Here is a 13,420-nt window from a genome sequence, read left to right as displayed (position 1 = left end):
TCTGTGAGTGTGCTACTCTGAATATACTAGAAACCTGTGACTATACTATGTGATTATACTAAAGACCATTGAACTGTACACTTTTTTTTTTTATTTTTTTTTTTGAGACAGAGTCTCACTCTGTTGTCCAGGCTGGAGCGCAGTGGCGTGATCTCGGCTCACTGCAACCTCTGCCTCCCAAGTTCAAGCGATTCTCCTGCCTCAGCCTCCTGAGCAGCTGGGATTGCAGGCAGCTGCCACTGCACCCTGCTAATTTTTGTATTTTTAGTAGAGACAGGGTTTCACCATGTTGGCCAGGCTAGTCATGAACTCCTGACCTCAGGTGATCGCCTGCCTCGGCCTTCCATAGTGTTGGGATTACAGGCGTGAGCCACTGCGCCCAGCCCATGAACTGTACACTTTAAATAGGTGAGTTATATGATATGTGCATTGTCCCTCAGTAAAGCTGTTATAAAACAATCTGAATGCAAAAATATCCATGAAAAACAACATATAAAAATTGTAAATAATGTCAGGATCAGTATTACTGATGTTTTTTCTTTCTGCCTTGGCTCCAGTATAGCTTAGCACAGCACATCATTTGTCCTGTTTATTCAAACATTTTATTTTTTTTGTTTGTCATGGATTTTTTTCCACTAATCTAAAAAAGATTGCATTGAAACATTATTGATCTTGGTTACTGAGTTTTTTGGTACCCGCTTGAGTTTTTCTGCTCAAGGACGATGACTTGCTTACCTCACCCTGTTCCCGCCCTTCCAGGCAAGCCTTTTGCTCTCCCTAGGGTGGCCAGGGTCTCCCCCACCACTCTGTCCCTTCCTTCTCTCTGTCTCCCCATCTGACAGGTGAGACCAGCAAGCCCACCCCAAGAGAAGCTGTGATTTGTCTGTCCAGCCAGTGAGTCATGTGTGAGGACCAGAGTAGGGGGCTCTCTCCACATCACATCCTCCTCCTGCTCACATTGTCTCCTTTGCTGCTTTCTCCCTTCTGTCCTCCCATCTCCCTCCTTTTTAATTTTTTTGTTTGTTTGTTTGTTTGAGGCCAAGCACAGTGGCTCATGCCTGTAGTTGCAGCACTTTGAGAGGCCAAGGCAGGCAGATCACTTGAGGTCAGGAGTTGGAGACCAGCCTGGTCAACATGATGAAACCCTGTCTCTACTAAAAATACAAAAAATTAGCCGGTGTTGTGGCACGTGCCTGTAATCCCAGCTACTCAGGAGGCTGAGGCAGGAGAATCACTTGAACCTGGGAGATGGTGGTTGCAGTGAGCTGTGATTGCTCCATTGCACTCCAGCCTGGGTGACGTGTGTGTGTGTGTGTGTGTGTGTGTATTATATATTTTTTTATATAATAATTTTATAAACATATATATATTTTTGAGACGGAGCCTCCCTCTGTCAACCAGGCCAGAGTACAGTGGTGTGATCACAGCTCACTGCAGCCTTGACCTCCTGGGCCCAGTGATCCTCTGACCTCAGCCTCCCAAGTAGTTGGGACTACAGGAGCGTGCCACCACACCCGGCTAATTTTTAATTTTTTTGTAGAGATGGAGCCTTATTACATTGCCCAGGCTGGTCTTGAACTCCAGAGCTCAAGCAATCCTCCCTCCTCAGCCCCCGAAGTGCTGAGATTACAGACATGGGCCACCATGCCTGACCCCATCTCTCTTGTTTGAGATGGCTCCCTGGGTCCCCCAGCAGCTATCACCTGGCCTCCAGCCCTTGTCTTTTCAGGCCTCCTACACCAGAGAGAGCTTGTGTCCCCTCCCAGGTCACAACCAGACCAATGCTCACAATTTCCCACTGTCCCCAGGATAACTCCAAGCTCCTTACCTGGCATTCAAAGCCTGGCACAGTCTAGGGCTTGCCAATCTCCTTTCCCCACTTTTCCTGCTCACCACTGCTAATTTCTCATCGGTAGATTCAGATGGGACTCACAGTTATTGAAGAGCTGCAAGGCATTAGGCACACCCCTCTGGTCTTTCCCTTATTAAGCCCCTATCTCACTTAATCCTCACAGCAGCATTGCTAGTAAGAATTATTGGGCCCATTTTACAGATGAGGAAACTCAGGCCCAGAGAGTGGAGGTGATGCTGCCAAGGGTCTGGGGTAGACGCAGGTGCACACCCAGGCTGGCTGGCAGCATGGGACTCTGACCACCTGCCTGTGCCTCCCCTTATCCACTGCGGATGTTTGCTTTCCCTCAGGGCCATGTGTACAGTGCCTGTGCCAGGGTCACCCCCACTTTGGTCCCTGTTGGCCTTCACACTGCTAACTTAGTAGCCAAGGTCACATGCCAGTGTGTGATGCCAGCATGGAGAGGAGCCATGGTTCTTTTATAACAGTTGCCATCTCCTACCTACTTATATTTGGGGCTTGCTATGTTGATAGCCGCAGGCTGGGTCTCAAATTCCTGGGCTCAAGCTGTCTTCCTGCCTCAGCTTTGTGAGCAGCTGGGATCACAGGCATGAGCTGCTGCTCCTGGCCACTTTTACTTCTTAAAATAAAATCAGAACATGCAAACCATGCTCCACAATATGCATCAAGTGTTTCTGGTGCAAATCCCTACTGCTTTTGTGTTTGATGGTGGGGCGAGGAAACGGGCAGGAATGGGAGGGAAGGTGAGTCTAGACTCCTGAGGCAGGACCACGGCTCCCTGGCCCTAACAGCCATAGATTTTGTGTCCATAACGGAGCCAGATGCTGGCAGCGATTCTTAATTGGGGTCCCAGGCTGCATTCAGGGGCCTAGGAATTTGGATGGGGGAAAATTACATCTTTATTGACCGTAGTTTAACATTTCCTCCAGGTGACAACATAGGTGATAAATCACAGTAGTAGTGGCAGCACTTGCATCACCAGTAGAAACCACACTTTTTTTTGAGATGGAGTTTCGCTCTTGTTGCCGAGGCTAGAATGCAATGATGTGACTTCGGCTCACTGCAACTTCTGCCTCCCGGGTTCAAGTGATTCTCCTGCTTCAGCCTCCCAAGTAGCTGGGATTACATGGAACCTGCCACCACACCCGGCTAATTTTTTTGTATTTTTAGTAGAGACGGGGTTTCACCATGTTGGCCAAGCTGGTCTTGAACTCCTGACCTCAGGTGATCCACCCACCTTGGCCTCCCAAAGTGCTGGGATTACAGACATGAGCCACTGCGCCTGGCCCATATTTTTATATCACATTTTAGGTACCACAGATGTGTCTGCTTGCAGATGACAGTGATTATTCTGTCTGCTACTAGATCTTGTTATTGATTGCTTTAATAAAGGAGCAGATAGGTTACAGATGATATTTCACAGCAATTTTTGTAATCACATTCTTAGCCGAATTTTACTATATTGATTTCCTTTTCATCCTCTATATTTTATTGTATTCCATTTAAAAGCATTATTCTGGGAAGGGGCCCATAGATTTCACCAGATGGTTAAAGAGATCCATGGCACAAAATGGTGGAAGAACCCATTAGACCTGGGTTTGAGTCCTGATGCTGCCCTGTACCTGCTGTGTGAGTGTGAGCAGAGTGTGAGCAGCCCATTCCGCCTCTGGATTTCTTATTCATGATCCAGCCAGAGAGGGACTGTCTCCCCCACAGGGTTGCCGTGGGAGGCCTGCAGTGGGAGTCGATGCCACTTTGCGGTGGTGCCTGTCTTATTGGGTGTTATTAGGTCTTCTGGGCAGGACGTGACACCGGGTGCTCCAGCGTGCCCTGAATGTGTTCCCACCGCCTCCTGCACACCCCAGTCTGTCTGGGCATCCATCTCACTGGGTTGCTTGTCTGCCGGCTCAATGGCCGTGACACTCATTATGGGCAGGACTGTATCCGTCCTGATAAATAATGGTACAGAATTGTAGCTGATGCCTCTGAGCTCACACTCTTTGCCAGCTTCACAACAGCTCCACGAGGTAGGTGCCGTTTTCAGACTTATTTTGGAAATGTTAAACGTTATAACAGGTGAGTGAGGCTCAGAGACAAGAAGTCACTGGCTCAAGGCCACTGGTGAGTGGCCACACCAAGATCGCACCCTGGGTCTGTCCAACTTTAGGTCTACACTCCTGACTCCTGCACTCCACGACGATTGCATTCCCGAGTCTGGCCCAGGTGGGCAGCCAGTGAATAGTTAACTGGTGCAAAAGTAATTGCTTTCAATGGCAAAAACTGCATTACCTTTGCACAAGCCTACTAGAACGCTGAGTTCAGTGCCCTAAGCGGTATTTCATAGAGAGGGGGCAAGGGGCGGCAGCGCTTGTTAAAATGCAGATTCCCTCGGCTCCACCTTGCCTCTTCCAAATCAGAATATTTGAGGGCAGGCCCCAGGAAATCTGCCTTTTAAAGTTTTGGGCTATTCAGAAACACACCAAAGTTTAACCACCACCCTAAAGGGAAGGAATAACAGGTAGTAACAAAGCTCTGTTCTGAGTGCTTTATGTGAGTTTATTTATTTTGAGACAGAGTCATGCTGTGTCACCCAGGCTGGAGTGCAGTGGCGCCATCTTGGCTCACTGCAACCTCCTCCTCCTGGGTTCAAGCAATTCTTGTGCTTCAGCCTCCCAAGTAGCTGGGATTACAGGCATTCACCACCACGCATGGCTAATTTCTGTATTTTTAGCAGAGACGGCGTTTCACCATGTTGGCCATGCTGGTCTCGAACTCCTGACCCCAGGTGATCCGCCCGCCTTGGCCTCCCAAAGTGCTGGGATTACAGGCATGAGCCACTGCAAGTTTATTTATTTAGTCTTCACAAGTGCTAATGGCCTCCCCATTTCACAGATGAGGAAAGTGAGGCACAAAGTAGTTAGATAACACCTCCCCACTGACCCCCAACCCAGGGCTGCATTGCTGGGAATCAGCCAGGTGTGGAGGATTCCTGCCCCCGTGCTCAGTCCCCCACCTCTGACAGCTTCTGGGCAGAGGAGTACAGATGGGATCCCATGGTGGGTGAGGGTGAGGGCTCAGGAAGCACCGGTCCCTACAAGATCACGCTGGCCCTTTCCTGTTTGCCTTGTTTACCAGGCAGGGGCCCTCTGTGTTTCTGGGCAGGAAGTCCTGAGCAGGGGCTGTGCCAGGTGCCAGAGGCAAGACTGGGAGATAGTCCAGGAGTCTGAGCCAGGCACTACTGTGAGCAGCTGTCTGACCTGGGGCACATAGCTTCCCCATCTGTGTATGGGGTGGGGTTGAGATTTGGAAGAGGTAGTTAAGAGCTTGGGTTCTAGCATCAGATAGACCTGAGTTCCAGATCAAACTCAGCCGCTTATCGCCTGTGTGATCTCCAACAAAGCACTTCACCTCTCTCAGCCTCAGTTTCCCCTTCTGTAAAACGTGGCTAATAATAATAGTGCCTACCCTCCAAGGCTGTCATGAGGGTCAAAATATATAGTTGGCTCTCTGTCTTCACGGGTTCTGCATGCGGGGATTCAGCCAACAGTGGATCAAAAATATTCGGGAAAAAATTGGTGGTTGCATCTGTACTGAACATGAACAGGGCTTTTTTTGTCCTGTGATTGTTCTCTAAACAATACAGTGTAACAACTACCTACATAGCATTTACATTGTATTAGGTAGTATAATTGATCTAGCACTGATTTAAAATATATGGGAGGATATGTGTTAGTTATATGCAAATATTACATCATTTTGTATAAGGGACTTGATGTATACTGGTATTCAAGGGATATTCTGTAATCAATCCCCTGTGATACCGAGGGGTGACTGTATATGAAACTGCCAGCCAGGTGCAGTGGCTCATGCCTGTAATCCCAGCACTTTGGGAGGTTGAGATGGGAGGATTAAACTCAGACCAGCCTGGGCAACATAGTGAGACCCCGTCTCCACAAAAATAAAAATTAACTGGGCATGGTGGCACTTGCCTGTAGTCCCAGCTACTTGGCAGGCTGGGGCAGACAGATCATTTGAGACCAGGAGTTTCAAGGCTGCAGTGAACAGTGATCACTCCACTGCACTCCAGCCTTGGAGACAGAAGGAGACCCTGTCCCTTTAAAAAAAAAAACAAAAAAAAAACTGCCAGGCATACACAAGCCTCTCTGCTAGTCCTTATGTGGCAACAGACAGGATGCTGGATGATTCCCTATGCATGAGTGTGCACTTCTTTTTCTTTTCAATCAACTATTTGTTTTCCCGAATTGTACATTTTTCTCTTACCAAAGGCTGGCCACCTGGGTCCTCCCACAGTCCCTACTGAGATAAGTCCCAGAACCAAAACTGGCTTCCACCTCGGCTCACTGTATTTGTGCTTTGTGAGTTTGCCCAGGTTGCACTGAGGGCAGGTGCTGCTGATAGTGTTTTTTGTTTGTTTGTTTGTTTGTTTTTGTTTTTTGAGATGGAGTTTCACTCTTGTCGCCCAGGTCGGAGTACAATGGCACAATCTCAGCTCACTGCGACCTCCACCTCCCGGGTTCAAGCAATTCTCCTGCCTCAGCCTCTCCAGTAGCTGGGACTACAGGCGCCCGCCACCACGCCCGGCTAATTTTTGTATTTTTAGTAGAGATGGGGTATCACCATGTTGTCCAGGCTGGTCTCGAACTCCTGACCTCAGGTAATCCGCCTGCCTTGGCCTCCCAAAGTGCTGGGATTATAGGCGTGAGCCACTGCGCCTGGCTGATAGTGTCTTTTCGTGATACAGACTAGCGGGTTGGCAAACTATGCCCACGGGACAAATCTAGCCAACCGCCTGTTTTTGTAACTAGTCTTATCGGAACACAGCCACTTGCCTTCATGTCTGTGTCATCTTGGTGGTTTGCATTACAGTTGCAAAGTCGCAGCGGAGCTCTTGTGGCCCACAGAGCCAAAAGCATGGGTTTTATGACTTCACAGAAGCTTGCCTACCCCCAGGAGAGATGATAAAGCAGGGTCGTTGAAAGTTGGGGAAACAGTTTGGGTTCTGGCATCAGATAGCCTGAGTTTCAGTTCAGGCTCAACCAGTTACCATCTGTGTGACCTCCAACAAAGCATTTCACCTCTCTAAGCCTCAGTTTCCCCTTTGGTAACACGTGGCTAATAATAGCACCCACCCTCCAGGGTTGTCGTTTAGAGTCAAAATGTCCAGGGCCAACTGTGCATTTTTACTCTAACGACAAAGAACAGGGAGAAGAAGTCACTCCTGATCCCACCTGACCAGACCACACGTTCCTTAGGTTTGTGCTTATGTCCCTGCCAGTCTTTATCCATGTGCTGTAATGACTGATCCTAACATCAAAAGGCGGCCCGGCGTAGTGGCCCGTGCCTGTAATCCCAGCACTTTGAGAGGCCTAGGCAGGAGGATTACTTGAGCCCAGGAGTTTGAGACCAGCCTGGACAATGTATTAAGACCCCATTTCTACAAAAAATAAAATATTAGCTGGGCATGGTGGCGCACTAGCTACTTGGGAGGCTGAGATGGGAGAATTTGCTTGAGCCCAGGTGTTTGAGGCTGCAGCGAGCCATGGTTGCACCACTGTATTCTAGCCTGGGTGACAGAGCAAGACCCTGTCTCAAAAAAAAAAAAAAAAAAAAAGAAAAGGAAAAAAATTTAATAGTAATAGTTTTCTCATGCTGGCTCTGCCTGGCTTGATGGAAGTTACATAGTTCCCATGGCACTCTTCCAGGTGTTATTCCCATTTCTCAGATGAGAACACTGAGGCTCAGAGAGCTGCCCCAGATTGACCCAGGACACCCAGCCTCTGAGTGGGGGAGCCAGGATGTGACCCCCAGCCTCATCAGTCCCCACCCCCGGCTAGTCCCTAACAGAGTGCTGAACTGGGCCTCTGAAGGGGAGGCTGGGACAGTGTGTGGGATCCTGATTTGATGGTTTTAGGTAAAAAGAATGCAAAGCAAGACAGGGAGGAGAGCACAGGCTCTGGAAAGAGAGAGACTTGAGTTTTCCTTCTAGCTCCCCTGCCTCCCAGCTGCATGGCCTTTGACAGGTTCCTTTACCTCTCTGAGCCCCAGGAAATGGATGGTTAATAAGGGAGGGTCAAATAGCGTCAATGGTTAAGACAAAATGCAATGATATATGTAAAACCCTTAGTTCAGTGCCTGGTATATAATAAGGGCTCTAAGTCTGATCTAGTGGTTTTTTTGTTTGTTTGTTTGTTTTTTAGACAGAATCTCTCTCTGTCACCCAGATTGGAGTGCAGTGGTGTGACCTGGGCTCACTGCAACCTCTGCCTCCCAGGCTCAAGCCATCCTCCACTTCAGCCTCCCAAGTAGCTGGGACTATGGGTGTATATCATCACGCCCAGCTAATTTTTGTAGAGACAGGGTTTTGTCTTATTTTCCAGGCTGGTTGCAAACTCCTTTCCTGTAGCATTCCATCCCCCTCAGCCTCCCAAAGTGCCGGGATTATAGGCATGAGCCACCATGCCTGGCGTGAGCCACTGTGCCCGGCCTGAGCTAATATTCTTAAGGCTGCATGCCAGCCTCCCTGCCCTTTTTCCCTCTTGAACCACTCTGCATGCTTTTTATGCTCAAGCAGTGTCCAGAGCTTCAGAATTATTTTTCCCTTACTCACACCCCATTGGAATCTAGAGGGCTTTCTTGGCTGGCTTTCCCCTGCAATAGGTCAGAGGTCCCTGATTCCCAGGGACCCTGCCCAAGAGACCTGTGTCTCCCCAGCTCTGCAGAAGGTTGGGGCGTGGTGGGTGGGAGGTGGTGTGGTCAGCATGGTCCGGTAGGGTTGGGAATAGCCATGGCAATGGAATGTTGGGAGCTGGTTCCCATGGGAAGGAATCGCAGGGCTGATGGCTGAGCCTGAGCACGTGGGCACTGGGCCCCGCTCCAGGGCCACTCTGTAAGTGCAGTGACCTCCTGAGCTGGCTTTGTGCACTGCCAGCTCCCCGCTGTTGTCCCCTCCCTGCCCCCCTGCCACTTTTCTCTTGGGAACCTCCTGATCTGCTGAGCTTGGAGAAATGATGATTTAGAAAGTTCGTATAGATTTGAGCCAAAACTCAGTGTGGTCTCAATGCAAATGTCACTCCCTTCTTTCCTTCTTTAACCCCTGTGGAATGCCTCCACCTCTCATCATGGGCATTTGCTTCTGAGCCTTTATCACTGATGTCATTGTCTCACACACTGGTTTCTTGGCTCCCCACTGGAATGTCAGCTCTATGAAGGCAGGAACCTTTGTCTGTTGCCCTTGATGTATCCCAGTATCTTGAGCAGGGCCCTGCACATGGTACTTGCTCAGTAAACATTGGTGGAATGAATGAATCTGAGTCTAAGGGGATCTCTTAGATTGATCAGCCCCCTCCCTTCCAGGGGCATTTCAGGGTCAACAGAAAGAGGGAGCAAAGTCCCCTCCCATGGTCTCCTGCTGCCCGTTTTTTTTTCTTTTTTCTTTTTTTTTTTTTTTTGAGATGGAGTCTCTCTCTGTCACCCAGGCTGGAGTGCAGTGGCGCGATCTCGGCTCACTGCAACCTCTGCCTCCCAGGTTCAAGCAGTTCTCCTGCCTCAGCCTCCCGAGTAGCTGGGAGCTCTCAGGCGTGTTCATCACACCCGGCTAATTTTTTTTTTTTTTTTTTTTTTTTTTAAGTAGAGAGGGGGTTTCACCATGTTAGCCACGATGGTCTCGATCTCCTGACTTCGTGATCCACCTGCCTTGGCCTCCCAAAGTGCTGGGATTATACGTGTGAGTCACAATACCTGCTGAAATGAAACCCCGCTGTTTCCAACAACCAGCTGATTCTGGCTTAATCTGATTTTTTTTTTTTTTTTTTTTTTTTTTTTTGAGATGGAGTCTTGCTCTGTCGCCCAGGCTGGAGTGCAGTGGCACAATCTCGGCTCACTGCAACCTCTGCCTCCTGGGTTCAAGCGATTCCCCTGCCTCAGCCTCCTGAGTAGCTGGGATTACAGCCACGGGCCACCACGCCCGGCTAATTTTTTGTATTTTAGTACAGAGGAGATTTCACTGTGCTGGCCAGGATGGTCTCGATCTCCTGACCTCGTGATCTGTCCGCCTCAGCCTCACAAAGTGCCGGGATTACAGGCGTGAGCTCCTGTGCCTGGCTGCTGCCCCTGTTTTATGAGCCGCATGACACCACGCTAGGGATGGCACCTTGGAGACAGAACCGCATTTGGAAACTGGCCTTTCCTCTTGTTGTGTGGCTTCTGCTAATCACTCCATCTCTTGGAGCTTCAATTTCTTCACTTCTCAGATGGATAAAAATCTCCACCATACAAGGATTTGCTGAAAACAAGAGCCAGCAGGCAGGTAGCACTCGCTCTGGGCCAGGTGCTGTTCCAACATGCCCTAATTTATTTATACCTCCCAGCACTCCTACCAGACTAGTTTCTCATTTGCACTGGGCACATTTCAAAGTGCCCTTCTAGGAGGTGTTACAGGTTGCGTATCCCTTTGTCTGAAATGCTTGGGACTAGAAAGGTTTTGGATTTCAGATTTTTTTTTCTTTTGAGGCGGGGCTCCTTCTGACACCCAGGCTGGAGTGCAGTGGCATGATCATGGCTCACTTTAGCCTTGACCTCCAGGGTTCAAGTGATCCTCCTGCCTCACCATCCCAATTAGCTGGAACTACAGGCAAGCACCACCACACCTGGCTAATTAATTTTTTTTTTTTTTTTTTTTTTTTAGTGATGGGGTCTCACTTTGTTGCCCAGGCTGGTCTCAAACTCCTGGGCTCAAGCGAGCCTCCTGCCTCAGCCCTCAAAGTGCTGGTATTACAGCCATGAGCTACCACACCTAGCTTGAATTTTTTCCGAGTTTGGAATATTTGCATTATACTAATCAATTCAGCATCCCTACTCCAAAATGCTCTGATGAAATCGCTTGCTTCCTTCCTTCCTTCCTTTTTCTTTCTCTTTCTTTCTTCTCTCTTTCTCTTTCTCCTTCCTTCCTTGCTTTTCTTTTTCTTCCTTTTTTCCTTCCTTCCTTTCTTCTTTCTTTCTTTTTCCTTTTTCTTTCCTTTTCTTTTTCCTTTCCTTACCTTTCCCCTTCCCTTTCCTTTCCCCTTTCCCCTCCCCTCTCCACTCCCCCTCCTCCTCCTTTCCCCCTCCCTCTCCCCCTCCCTCTCCCCTCCCCTTCCCTTTCCTTTCAAGATGGGGTCTCGCTGTATTAACAGCCCAGGCTGGTCTTGAACTCCCAAGCTTAAGTGATTCTCCCACCTCGGCTTCCTAAAGTGCTGGAATTACAGGTGTGAACCACCATGCCCCACACCCGATGAGCGTTTTCTGTGAGCATCATGTTGGCACTCAACAAGTTTTGGATTTTGGAGCATTTCAGATTTTGAAATTTTGGATTAGGGCTACTTGGCCTATATTATCATCCCCATTTTACAGATGAGAAAACCAAGTCTCAGAGAGGCTAAGTGACTTGCCAAGGTCCTTCAGCCAGTAGCTGGTGCAGCAGGATGTTGAACCCAAGCAGTCTGGACCCATAACATGTATGGCATACAATTCAAAAATTACTAATCACTTTATTATTTTATCATATGGAAAGACAATAAGATGACACCATCAAGTTATGTTTTTAGGAGAAAAATATCACCTACCACCCGAGTACCACCCCTGGTAGCAATGTTTTTTGTTTGTTTGTTTTGAGGCAGTCTCATTCTGTCATCCAAGCTGGAGTACAGTGGTTCAATCATAGCTCACTGCAGCCTCGACCTCCTGGGCTCAAGCAATCCCCCAACCTCGGCCTTCCGAGTAGCTGGGACTACAGGCGTGCACCACCCCATGCCTGGTTACCTGGTAGCAGTTGAGTCTTATTTCCTTCTTGTCTTTTTTCTTAAGTGTGGTATCTATTTGTTGGTGATTTTGCTGTGTGGTAGAGTCATGCTCACCCTGTACCCACATGGGCCTTTCTTAGCTTAAAATGGAGAACGTGGCACCACCCGCCTGATTGGGCTGATGTGAGTATGAAACCAGGTAGGGCATGGAAAGCCCTTGCTTTGGTGTTAAATTCACAGGGATGCTGTGTATTTAATATATTCCTCCTACAAGAAAAGGAGGGGCTGGATGAAGTGGCCCACACCTGAAATCCCAGCACTTTGGGAGGCACAGGCAAGAGAATTGCTTGAGCCCAGGAGTTTGAGACCAGCCTGGGCAACATAGCAGGACTCCATCTCTACACAAAAATACAAATATTAGCCAGGCATGGTGGCATGCACCTGTAGTCCTGGATACCTGGGAGGCTGAGATGGGAGAATCTGGGAGGATCGCTTGAGCCCAAGGAAGTCAAGGCTGCAGTGAACCAAGATCATGCCACTGCACTCCAGCCTGGGCTGGACAGAGTGAGACCCCATCTAAACAAAAAAAGAAAAAAAGGAGAGCTCTTTGACTCCCATCCCTCCCTCTCATTTGCCCTGTAATCAGCACTGCCCAGCAGAACACTCTGCAGTGATGGGAATGTTCTAGTGCAGAAGTCAGCAAATTTCTATAAATGTCCAGATAGTAAATGTTTCAAATTTTGTGGTGTTCGTGTGGTTTCTATTGCCATTGCTCCTCCTCCTTTCTCTCCTCTTCCTCTTCCCTTCACCCTCTTCCCTTGATAAAATTTACAAATCATTCTTAGTTCAAAGGTGCTTTGAAAACAGGCCCTGGGTTGGATTGGGCCATCACTGGCCCACCCCATCCTAAATGTGCACTGTCCAGTACAGTAGCCACTGGTCACATGTGGCTTCTGGGCACTTGCAGTGTGGCTAGTGCAAATGAGAAGCTGGATTCTTAATTGTATTTAATGTTGCATAAGGTGAGTTTAAATAGTTACATGTGGCTGGTAGCTGCATGTTGGATGCACAGCTCCAAATGACCGACAGCCCTGACAACCTCGTTCCATTGCTCTGAAAGGGCCTGTGTTCCCTGGAGGGGGATGGCTGGGCTCGTGGGCCATGGGAGCTGCCTGGCTGGCAGGCCTCTTGGGCTCGCTGGCATTTCAAGAGCTGTCTGAGGGCAGCTGGGCGAGCCATCCTGCCTCTGGAAGAGCTTCAAGTGCCTGGTTCCTAACTGGTTTTATTTATTCCAAGAGAGCAGGCCTCACATCATTGGCCGCCCATGTCCCAGGAGTGCTGGGGCTTGAGTATCTGTAGTTTGGGGGTTGCCTGCTGGGGGGGTCTAGTTGCTGTGGTTACACCTTGGTTCCCTTTTCCATCTGGGTTTAGATGTCCTAATTGGCCTGATATTTCAGGAATAGGAAAATGGTATGGAGAAAAGGAGTGAGTGAATAGGAAGGAATGGAGGACCAAGAAATGCAGTCAACAGCCTGCAGCCTGTTTATTGCCATCATGGCACAAATAATAAAAGCTGAGGTTTTTTTTTTTTCTTTCTTTCTTTTTTTTTTTGAGACGCGGTCTTGCTCTGTTGCCCAGACTGTAGTGCAGTGGTGCAATCACAGCTCGCTGCAGCCTCGACCTCCTGGGCTTCAGCAATCCTCCCATCTCAGCCTCCCAAGTAGCTGGGACTATAGGCGTGTACCATCAC

The 13,420-nt window shown here is 48.8% G+C and overlaps 1 protein-coding gene across 4 annotated transcripts in view; it reads left to right on the top strand.

Moving 5' to 3' along the window:
* The window catches only part of TPST2 (tyrosylprotein sulfotransferase 2), a 64,488-nt gene that overhangs the window by 30,417 nt on the left and 20,651 nt on the right, over nt 1-13,420 (top strand). Inside the window, exon 1 of one of the 4 annotated variants that reach the window (XM_030816017.1) lies at nt 11,319-11,323. The exons of the other annotated variants lie outside the window; for them this stretch is intronic. The gene's annotated coding sequence lies outside the window, so the exon portion shown is untranslated. Of the gene's footprint in view, nt 1-11,318; nt 11,324-13,420 lie in introns of those variants that run through there. 4 annotated transcript variants of the gene reach the window in all.

Source organism: Nomascus leucogenys, chromosome 7b, assembly GCF_006542625.1.
Source record: "Nomascus leucogenys isolate Asia chromosome 7b, Asia_NLE_v1, whole genome shotgun sequence".
NCBI lineage: Eukaryota > Metazoa > Chordata > Mammalia > Primates > Hylobatidae > Nomascus > Nomascus leucogenys.
This window is presented reverse-complemented; position numbering and strand designations above follow the sequence as displayed.